The following is an 11,652-nucleotide window of genomic DNA, read 5'->3' as shown; positions in this document are numbered from 1 at the left end:
CCCCGCCCCCCCACTCACCGGTTATTAACACTATATTCCCTCTCCTGAATGTCTTTCTCCACAAACTAAACAGATACATTTATTTTTACTCAGGGTATTGATCCGGCTATTGATCAGTCTGGAGTCCCTAGCCCTCATGAAAACAAGGAACCTGAAGATATGAATGATTTTGTGGATGCAGTTGTTCTGGACAGCATGGATGCATCCTCTGTGTTAACCCCTTCTACATTAGCAACACCTGTTCAGGTTTAATTATGTTTCATTTCGTTATTTGGTTGTTTAGGGGAAAAACTTGCCTTTCATTCATTTAAAAGATGTCTTAACAAATCATTTCAGTCTGTCAATGAATCAAACGATTCTGGAAGTAGCGAGTACGTCCGAAAATACCGCCACCTGTCTGCGATCATTGCGGTTAGCCCAGCATACTTTCTTCATGAAACAACGAAACCTTGTCTCCCTTTGCCACCAAAGCGTATTCCTAGACATTCTCGGCTGCTTGATGATGAAGATTTTGTTGGGGACCCTAGAATCAGAGCTCTTTTTAACAGCTGTAAGAAGAAACCATCCTACTCTCAATTCCCCCAAGTGGATGAAGCTGAGTTCCAAAAATTGTAGGCTGTACTGGATGAGAACTTGGATCAGTAAGTTAATTTTTATCTTCTTGATGTTTCAAACAATGATATACTTGGATTTATTTGAAAAAATTGTACACATTTGGTGTTTGATAGGAATTACACCGTCTGCACTGGTCACAAACTCTCCAATCGTCATTTTTTAGACATTGCAACGGAAAAAAATGGATCACAACAGAGGTAGCATAATTTGCTTATATAAATTTTAGTTCCTTACAAAATTACGAAATTGAGTAGGTGTCGTATTTTATCTTTGTCAAACACATCATATGCAGGTCATTACGTCAATGCTTTTGAGGAGTAAGGCAACAGCTTTTGCAGCCAAAAGGGTAGCCTTTCTCAACCCCAAGTTTGTTGACTTACTTGTTACACATCACGAAGATTTCACCAACAGTGATGAGAAGGAAAAATTTAACTGAGGGCCAAGTATGAAGGCTTGTGTCCAAGGGAAGTCGACCGGCAATTTAATGAAGTCTGCTTTTCTTAAAGATGTTGATGATGTGAACGTCCCCATGAACTGGGGTTCTACTCATTGGGTCGGTTTGGTCATCAACCTGAAGGACAATCACGAAGACCACTCATCCCGCAGGACCGTCACAAAGTCCACATTGGTCCTAAAGGACTGTCACGAAAACCATGCATCCCAAAGGATTGCCTAAACATGTCACACGTCCTGAAGGAGTGTCACGAAGACCATTCATCCTGAAGGACCGCCTAAACATAAAACATTGGCTAAACAATACGCCACAAAGGCCACACAATTGGCTAAATAGCCCACCATAAAGGCCATACAATGTCTCGAAAGACCGCCACGCATGGGACACACAATGACTCAAAAATCCGCCACGAAGGCCACAGAAGCCCCACCAAGGCTCTCAACCACTAAAAATGGACAAATTCTAATTCACATAAAACATTCCATTTGTAGCACTTTCCACTTTTAGAAAGTTTTATTTCAGGAAACCTTCCTCTTTTAGCACAAGCTTCACGGATTAATTTATCCCAAACACAACCTCATCTTGGTACTTAGTCGCACAACCAACTACCCCTAAGCGACCAAGTAACAAGAGAGATGGGCTGGAATACTCCATTCCGCTCTGGCCACAGGACTATAATTGGGACTAGACTAGACAAGTTCAAGTCGTGGCCTACTTCTCCAACCACTTCTTGAAGTTTGCCTTCATCCTCGCCTCTGGCTTCCAAGTCTGCTCCTCAACAAAATCACAATCCCATAAGACTCTCATCAAAGGAACCTTGCACTTCCAAAGTTCCTTGATGCTCCTCTCAAGAAACCTCACCGGTCTCGCCTCCAAAGTCATGTTGGGCTGAAGATCCTCGGGAATCTTAGCCAACAACTGATCATCCTCGCGGAGACACTTCTGTAGCATCGACAAATGGAAGACCTTGTGAAATGCACGCATAATATCAAACAACTGCTGCCTGTATGATACCGGCCCCACCCGCTCAACAACTCTGAGCGGATCCATATACCTCGGACTCAACTTAGTCTCTGTCAATGACCTGTTCGGACCCCACAGCATGGCCATCTTGAGGTACACTCTGTTTCCCACCTGAAACTCAAGATCTCTCCTCCTCCTATCCGCATAACTCTTTTGCCGATCCTGAGCTTCCTTCATGTTTAGCTTCAGAATCCAAATCTTTCCTGAGGTCTCTTGAACAAAACTTGCACCATATATGCTCCTCTCCCCCTCTTGAGTCCAGCATAACGGTGTACAACATGGACTCCCATATAATACCATGTAAGGAGCCATCCTAATACTCGCCTGGTAGGTGTTGTTGTAAGCAAACTCTACCAAGCTCAGGTGGTCAACCCAATGGCCACCCCAGTCCAGAACACACATCCTCAGCAAATCCTCCAACATTTGAATCGTCCTCTCCGACTACCCATATGTCTGAGAATGGTAAGTTGTACTCATATGCACCTTAGTGCCCATCTCTCCCTGAAATTCCCTACAAAACACCGAAGTAAAATTGGAATCTCTATCAGACACGATCCTCGCTGGTACTCCGTGCAACCTGACTATCTCATTCACATACTTCTTAGCCAAGACCGCTGCTCCATCGATCTTCTTGATGGCTATAAAGTGTGCCGACTTAGTCAAACGGTAGACAATGACCCAAATCGCATCAAAGGACCGAGATACTGCCTGTCCTACCACAAAGTCCATCTTGATCATGTTCTACTTCCACTCTGGAATGTGCAAACTCTTGAATAAGCTGCCCGAAACCTGATTCTCAGACACTAACTGGCAGACATCGCACTTCGCGACCCAACTAGCTACATCCTTCTTCATCCCGACCCAATGATTATACCGTTTGAGGTCACAGTACATCTTAGTCGGTCCTGGATGAATAGAGAACATGCTCGCATGAGCCGCCCTCATGATCTCTTGCCTCAACTCCTCATCCTTGGGCATACAGATCCGACCGTGCACAAGAATGGTATCATTGGCAGAGACCTGATACTCTGAATAAATATGTCTTGAGGCATTCACCAGCTCCACATCCTTCTTCTAATCCAACCGCATTCTGCTTAGAAGGTCTGCTCGATCAACCCCCTCCAAACCCCAACGGCTCTTGAGAGACACCACACAACCTCATAGCACTAATCTCTCCTACCAGAGACTCTATGTCCTGCTCCTGAGTCGAAGCCGCTCGCTTCCAACTCAGCTCATCTACAATCAGGTTAGCCTTACCAGGGTGGTAGGCTATCTCTAGATAATAATCCGCCACCAGCTCCATCCACCGCCTCTGCCTCAAATTCAGCTCAGGCTGAGTGAATAAATACTTCAGGCTCTTATGATCTATAAATACTGTATCTTGGTTCCATAAAGATATGACCTCCAAATCTTCAGGGCGAAGACTACAACAGCCATCTCCAAATCATGAGTAGGATAATTGTCCTCGTCCTTCTGTAAATGTCGCAAAGCCTAGGCAATAACCTTCCCATGCTGTATCAAAACACACCCCAATCATACTCTGGATGCATATGTGTAAACAACATAGGGCTAACCCTGCTCTGGCAATGCCAACACTAGCGTAGTAGTCAGCATCTCCTTTAGGTTTGGACCTCCTCTCACTCTCGTGACCAAACAAAAGGGAAATCCTTCCCTGTCAACTTAGTCATCGGCCGTGTCCTGCTGGCAAACCCCTGCCCAAACCTCCTGTAATAACCTACCAGCCCAGGAAAACTCTTGATCTCCGTGGCATTCTACGGTCCAGGTCAATCTCTGGTGGCCTGAATCTTCTCTGGACCTAAAGAAACTCCCTCTGTAAACACAATGTGACCCAAAAATCCCATCTCCTGCTGCCAAAAAACTACACTTGCTCAACTTGGTAAACAACTTATGCTCTCACAGCTTCTCCAGAACTGCTCTTAGAATAAACCAGGATGTCGTCGATGAAAATGATGATAGACACATCTAGAAATTCCTAGAACACGCTGTCCATTAATCTCATAAACGCTGCTGGTGAGTTAGTCAACCCAAAAGACATCCCCACGAACTTATAATGCTCATAACTCGTCCTGAATGCAGTCTTCCTCACATCTGCATCATCTATTAGGATCTGATGGTAACCGGACGTCAGATCAATCTTGGAGAACCATGTAGCACCTCTCAGCTGATCCAACAACNGTAGCCTTTCTCAACCCCAAGTTTGTTGACTTACTTGTTACACATCACGAAGATTTCACCAACAGTGATGAGAAGGAAAAATTTAACTGAGGGCCAAGTATGAAGGCTTGTGTCCAAGGGAAGTCGACCGGCAATTTAATGAAGTCTGCTTTTCTTAAAGATGTTGATGATGTGAACGTCCCCATGAACTGGGGTTCTACTCATTGGGTCGGTTTGGTCATCAACCTGAAGGACAATCACGAAGACCACTCATCCCGCAGGACCGTCACAAAGTCCACATTGGTCCTAAAGGACTGTCACGAAAACCATGCATCCCAAAGGATTGCCTAAACATGTCACACGTCCTGAAGGAGTGTCACGAAGACCATTCATCCTGAAGGACCGCCTAAACATAAAACATTGGCTAAACAATACGCCACAAAGGCCACACAATTGGCTAAATAGCCCACCATAAAGGCCATACAATGTCTCGAAAGACCGCCACGCATGGGACACACAATGACTCAAAAATCCGCCACGAAGGCCACAGAAGCCCCACCAAGGCTCTCAACCACTAAAAATGGACAAATTCTAATTCACATAAAACATTCCATTTGTAGCACTTTCCACTTTTAGAAAGTTTTATTTCAGGAAACCTTCCTCTTTTAGCACAAGCTTCACGGATTAATTTATCCCAAACACAACCTCATCTTGGTACTTAGTCGCACAACCAACTACCCCTAAGCGACCAAGTAACAAGAGAGATGGGCTGGAATACTCCATTCCGCTCTGGCCACAGGACTATAATTGGGACTAGACTAGACAAGTTCAAGTCGTGGCCTACTTCTCCAACCACTTCTTGAAGTTTGCCTTCATCCTCGCCTCTGGCTTCCAAGTCTGCTCCTCAACAAAATCACAATCCCATAAGACTCTCATCAAAGGAACCTTGCACTTCCAAAGTTCCTTGATGCTCCTCTCAAGAAACCTCACCGGTCTCGCCTCCAAAGTCATGTTGGGCTGAAGATCCTCGGGAATCTTAGCCAACAACTGATCATCCTCGCGGAGACACTTCTGTAGCATCGACAAATGGAAGACCTTGTGAAATGCACGCATAATATCAAACAACTGCTGCCTGTATGATACCGGCCCCACCCGCTCAACAACTCTGAGCGGATCCATATACCTCGGACTCAACTTAGTCTCTGTCAATGACCTGTTCGGACCCCACAGCATGGCCATCTTGAGGTACACTCTGTTTCCCACCTGAAACTCAAGATCTCTCCTCCTCCTATCCGCATAACTCTTTTGCCGATCCTGAGCTTCCTTCATGTTTAGCTTCAGAATCCAAATCTTTCCTGAGGTCTCTTGAACAAAACTTGCACCATATATGCTCCTCTCCCCCTCTTGAGTCCAGCATAACGGTGTACAACATGGACTCCCATATAATACCATGTAAGGAGCCATCCTAATACTCGCCTGGTAGGTGTTGTTGTAAGCAAACTCTACCAAGCTCAGGTGGTCAACCCAATGGCCACCCCAGTCCAGAACACACATCCTCAGCAAATCCTCCAACATTTGAATCGTCCTCTCCGACTACCCATATGTCTGAGAATGGTAAGTTGTACTCATATGCACCTTAGTGCCCATCTCTCCCTGAAATTCCCTACAAAACACCGAAGTAAAATTGGAATCTCTATCAGACACGATCCTCGCTGGTACTCCGTGCAACCTGACTATCTCATTCACATACTTCTTAGCCAAGACCGCTGCTCCATCGATCTTCTTGATGGCTATAAAGTGTGCCGACTTAGTCAAACGGTAGACAATGACCCAAATCGCATCAAAGGACCGAGATACTGCCTGTCCTACCACAAAGTCCATCTTGATCATGTTCTACTTCCACTCTGGAATGTGCAAACTCTTGAATAAGCTGCCCGAAACCTGATTCTCAGACACTAACTGGCAGACATCGCACTTCGCGACCCAACTAGCTACATCCTTCTTCATCCCGACCCAATGATTATACCGTTTGAGGTCACAGTACATCTTAGTCGGTCCTGGATGAATAGAGAACATGCTCGCATGAGCCGCCCTCATGATCTCTTGCCTCAACTCCTCATCCTTGGGCATACAGATCCGACCGTGCACAAGAATGGTATCATTGGCAGAGACCTGATACTCTGAATAAATATGTCTTGAGGCATTCACCAGCTCCACATCCTTCTTCTAATCCAACCGCATTCTGCTTAGAAGGTCTGCTCGATCAACCCCCTCCAAACCCCAACGGCTCTTGAGAGACACCACACAACCTCATAGCACTAATCTCTCCTACCAGAGACTCTATGTCCTGCTCCTGAGTCGAAGCCGCTCGCTTCCAACTCAGCTCATCTACAATCAGGTTAGCCTTACCAGGGTGGTAGGCTATCTCTAGATAATAATCCGCCACCAGCTCCATCCACCGCCTCTGCCTCAAATTCAGCTCAGGCTGAGTGAATAAATACTTCAGGCTCTTATGATCTATAAATACTGTATCTTGGTTCCATAAAGATATGACCTCCAAATCTTCAGGGCGAAGACTACAACAGCCATCTCCAAATCATGAGTAGGATAATTGTCCTCGTCCTTCTGTAAATGTCGCAAAGCCTAGGCAATAACCTTCCCATGCTGTATCAAAACACACCCCAATCATACTCTGGATGCATATGTGTAAACAACATAGGGCTAACCCTGCTCTGGCAATGCCAACACTAGCGTAGTAGTCAGCATCTCCTTTAGGTTTGGACCTCCTCTCACTCTCGTGACCAAACAAAAGGGAAATCCTTCCCTGTCAACTTAGTCATCGGCCGTGTCCTGCTGGCAAACCCCTGCCCAAACCTCCTGTAATAACCTACCAGCCCAGGAAAACTCTTGATCTCCGTGGCATTCTACGGTCCAGGTCAATCTCTGGTGGCCTGAATCTTCTCTGGACCTAAAGAAACTCCCTCTGTAAACACAATGTGACCCAAAAATCCCATCTCCTGCTGCCAAAAAACTACACTTGCTCAACTTGGTAAACAACTTATGCTCTCACAGCTTCTCCAGAACTGCTCTTAGAATAAACCAGGATGTCGTCGATGAAAATGATGATAGACACATCTAGAAATTCCTAGAACACGCTGTCCATTAATCTCATAAACGCTGCTGGTGAGTTAGTCAACCCAAAAGACATCCCCACGAACTTATAATGCTCATAACTCGTCCTGAATGCAGTCTTCCTCACATCTGCATCATCTATTAGGATCTGATGGTAACCGGACGTCAGATCAATCTTGGAGAACCATGTAGCACCTCTCAGCTGATCCAACAACTCATCGAGTCTGGTAAGAGGGTGCTTGTTCTTCACAGTAACCCGGTTCAGACCCAGATAATCAATGCACAAGCGGAAACTCCCATCCTTTTTCTTAACGAACAACACTGGCGTTCCCCACGGTGACTCACTAAGACGAATGAATACCTTGTCCAAAAGATCCTCCAGCTGCTTCTTCAGCTATGCCATCTCTGCTTGAGCCATCCTATAAGGCGCCTTGGATAACGGCGTCGTCCCCGGTTCAAGCACAATCGTGAAGGGATCAGACCGAGATGGTGGTAACCCCTGCAACGACTGGAACATATCCTTAAACTCCTCTACAACCCTGATACCACCAACCGTATACTGCCCCACTGACTCCGGCATCGATATTGTAACCATGTAAGCCTCACGTCCCTTCTCGATCTTCTTCCCAGCTTGCATGGCCAAGATCATGAGACTCCCCAAAGTGGATCTTACTCCCTCAAATACAAACTTTCCTTTTGGACGCTCAAACACCACTTTACCCCGATGAAAATCTAGATGAAACTTGTGATATCGCAACCAATCCATCCCTAGGATAACATCATACAACTCCACGGGACTAATAAGCAAATCCGTTTGCCTCGACTCTCCTGCAATCTGAATATTAACTCCCCTCGCCCGCCCAAGGACTCTCAGAAACTTGTCTCTCGCTCTTTGGGAGCTCCTCTTATATTGGTGCTCTCCGTGCACTCCGGGGTAATGAAACAATGGGTTGCTCTAGATTCAAACATGACGTGGGACCTAAACCCACCCACCAATAAGGTCCCTACACAAACCTCATGTGCTAAGAATCCTAACTCTTATAACAAACATTAATAAAATCTAAACTATTGAAAATCACAAAGTCCAAGTCTGAGAAACTATACCCGCAATCCCCCAAAACTGGTGCCACCAAACTCCACGGTCGTGTACACCCACGGATCCTACTCGATCCGCACCACCGGCAGCACTACGGGCTGCAATCCATGTTGCACCATTTCTACCGCCATCTACTGCAACTTGGTACACTTGGGCTTGATGTGCCCAGACTCCCTACAGTGATAGCAGACACAAACCGGTGACTGCGCTGCCGTCGTATCACTCCTCTATGGACATATGGCCACCTTTTGGTCCATGCTACCACACCTTTAGCACCCGACACCAATCAACCTCTGTGTAGCCTCCCACTTCCTCTTGTTTCCCTGTGCAGGATTGCCGCCCTTGTTAGAACTTCTAGGATGCTAAGCCTTCCAAGGCTTGACCTCTGGACTCACCGTCACTGCCTATGCCTGGATATCCTCCTCGACCTCTGCTGCGGTCTCCACCAGCTCCGCCCGCGTAGCATAGTTATGTCCTCTGCAGTGAACCCTCAAATTATCACGAAGGGCCCTCATGAACCTCTGGACTTGTGCCTACTCGGACTCCATCGCCAGGCCCCATACATTAAAAGCCGACTGAACTCCACGTCCAACTCCCACACCGTCCTAGTCCCCTGAGATAACTGCAGGAACTGCACCTCCAACCGGTCTAATGCCTCCATAGAGAAATACTTGCGGTTGAACTCCTCCACAAAATCAACCCAAGACATCTACTTTTGCACCCTCCACCACAGGTGAGGGTGGCCTATCAGGTTGTGGACCACTATGTCAACCCAAAACATCTGAGAACACCTGAGAGATTGAAAGTTACTATCCACTCTCGTTTTCCACGCATCTACAACAGTAGGGTCGGTACCACCCGATAACCGCTCTGTACCGATCCTGCCCATCTCCTCAGCATGGCCAATAGCTTATGCACCTCCGCCACTATAGGCGGCACCACTGGAGCCTGTGTCGGTACAACTCCCGACAACCGCTCCAACAGCTGCGCCAACAAGCCCGCCAGGTCAACACCTCCACCATGGGCTCCACCCATTGGAACTCCCGCACCCAAAACTCCAGTATCACCCGCCAACCCGGCACCGACACTGCCCACACCGACTCCCTCGGCGCCAACGGTCCTCGGCACCTCCACTGGCCACACTCATGGACCCCTCCTAGAATGCATGCAACTCGCCGAAGCTCTTTGTTGTCACACTCTAATCCACAATGTCACTAACCGATGTGCCTCAGCCCCTACCACGACCACGTCCGCGTGCACGACCAGCATCAACACCATCTCTAACCATATTTACTACCATGGACAGAAGGCTAAGCAAGCAATCCAAACCAAACATAAAACAAAACTTACTGTGGAATCACATTGAAGGCTCAAAGAGGTTGTTCTAGGACCCCATGCCACAAACAATTGACTAACTCACATAATCAATCAACGCATGTAATCCCAAACACCAACTGAAGAAACCTAGTGAACCAGTACCTAGAATCGTAAGGGCTCTAATAGCAAACTGAAACGATCCAACCCGTTTTTTAATATAATAATAATAATAATAATAATAATAATAATAATAATAATAATAATAATAATAATAATAATAATAATAATAATAATAATAAGAATAATAATAGTAATAATAATCTAGTGATCCCATACTCAGTAACCTCCTAACCACATTCTAACCAAACAGCAGAAATTAACCAAACATTAAATCAATGAATTAAATAACCAAATTAATAATTCAATAACATCTAACCATCAAATACCAAATAACATAAACCAAGTCATAAAACAATGAATCAGCAACCTAAACAACCGTTCTAGACCACAACATTCAATTCTAGTAACCTAACAGCAGCATAAATCAAACAACCAAGCCTCTAGAATAGTGTTTCTGGGGTTAAAATGTGTCTTAATCCAATGCAACTAACTAATTATAAGAGTTTGAGATAGATGTGGATAGTTTAAAAGCCACTTATACCCATTTTATCCCAAAAGAGGATAAAACCAAGAAAACATTGCTTACATGCACCAAACAGCTTTGTTAGTGTTTCTGGGGTTAAAATGTGTCTTAATCCAATGTAACTGACCAGTTATAAGAGTTTGAGATGGATGTCGAGAGTTTAAAAGCCACTTATACCCATTTTATCCCAAAAGAGGATAAAACCAAGAAAACATTGCTTACATGCACCAAACAGCTTTGTTAGTGTTTCTGGGGTTAAAATGTGTCTTAATCCAATGTAACTGACCAGTTATAAGAGTTTGAGATGGATGTGGAGTGTTTAAAAGCCACTTTTACCCATTTTGTCCCAAAACAGGCTAAAACCAAGAAAACATTGCTTAGAAGCACTAAACACCTTTGTTAGTGTTTATGGGGCTAAAATCTGTCTTAATCCAATGCAACTAACTAATTATAAGAGTTTTAGATGGATGTGGAGAGTTTCAAAGCCACTTATACCCATTTTGTCCCAAAACAGGCTAAAACCAAGAAAACATTGCTTAGAAGCACTAAACAGCTTTGCTAGTGTGTCTGGGGTTAAAATGTGTCTTAATCCAATGCAACTAACTAATTATAAGAGTTTGAGATGTATTTGGAGAGTTTAAAAGCCACTTATACCCATTTTGTCCCAAAACAGGCTAAAACCAAGAAAACATTGCTTAGAAGCACTAAACAGCTTTGCTAGTGTGTCTGGGGTTAAAATGTGTCTTAATCCAATGCAACTAACTAATTATAAGAGTTTGAGATGTATTTGGAGAGTTTAAAAGCCACTTATACCCATTTTGTCCCAAAACAGGCTAAAACCAAGAAAACATTGCTTAGAAGCACTAAACAGCTTTGCTAGTGTGTCTGGGGTTAAAATGTGTCTTAATCCAATGCAACTAACTAATTATAAGAGTTTGAGATAGATGTCGAGAGTTTAAAAGTCACTTATAAACAATTTTTCCCCAAACAGGCTAAAACCATAAAAACATTGCTTAGAAGCTGTAAACAGCTATGTTAGTGTTTCTGGGGCTAAAATGTGTCATAATCCAATGCAACTGACTAATTATAAGAGTTTGAGATGTATGTGGAGAGTTTAAAAGGCACTTATACCCATTTTATCCCAGAAGATGCTAAAACCAAGAAAACATTGCTTAGAAGCACCAAACAGATTTGTTA

This window comes from Camelina sativa, chromosome 5, assembly GCF_000633955.1.
Source record: "Camelina sativa cultivar DH55 chromosome 5, Cs, whole genome shotgun sequence".
NCBI classification, from domain to species: domain Eukaryota; kingdom Viridiplantae; phylum Streptophyta; class Magnoliopsida; order Brassicales; family Brassicaceae; genus Camelina; species Camelina sativa.
This window is presented reverse-complemented; position numbering follows the sequence as displayed.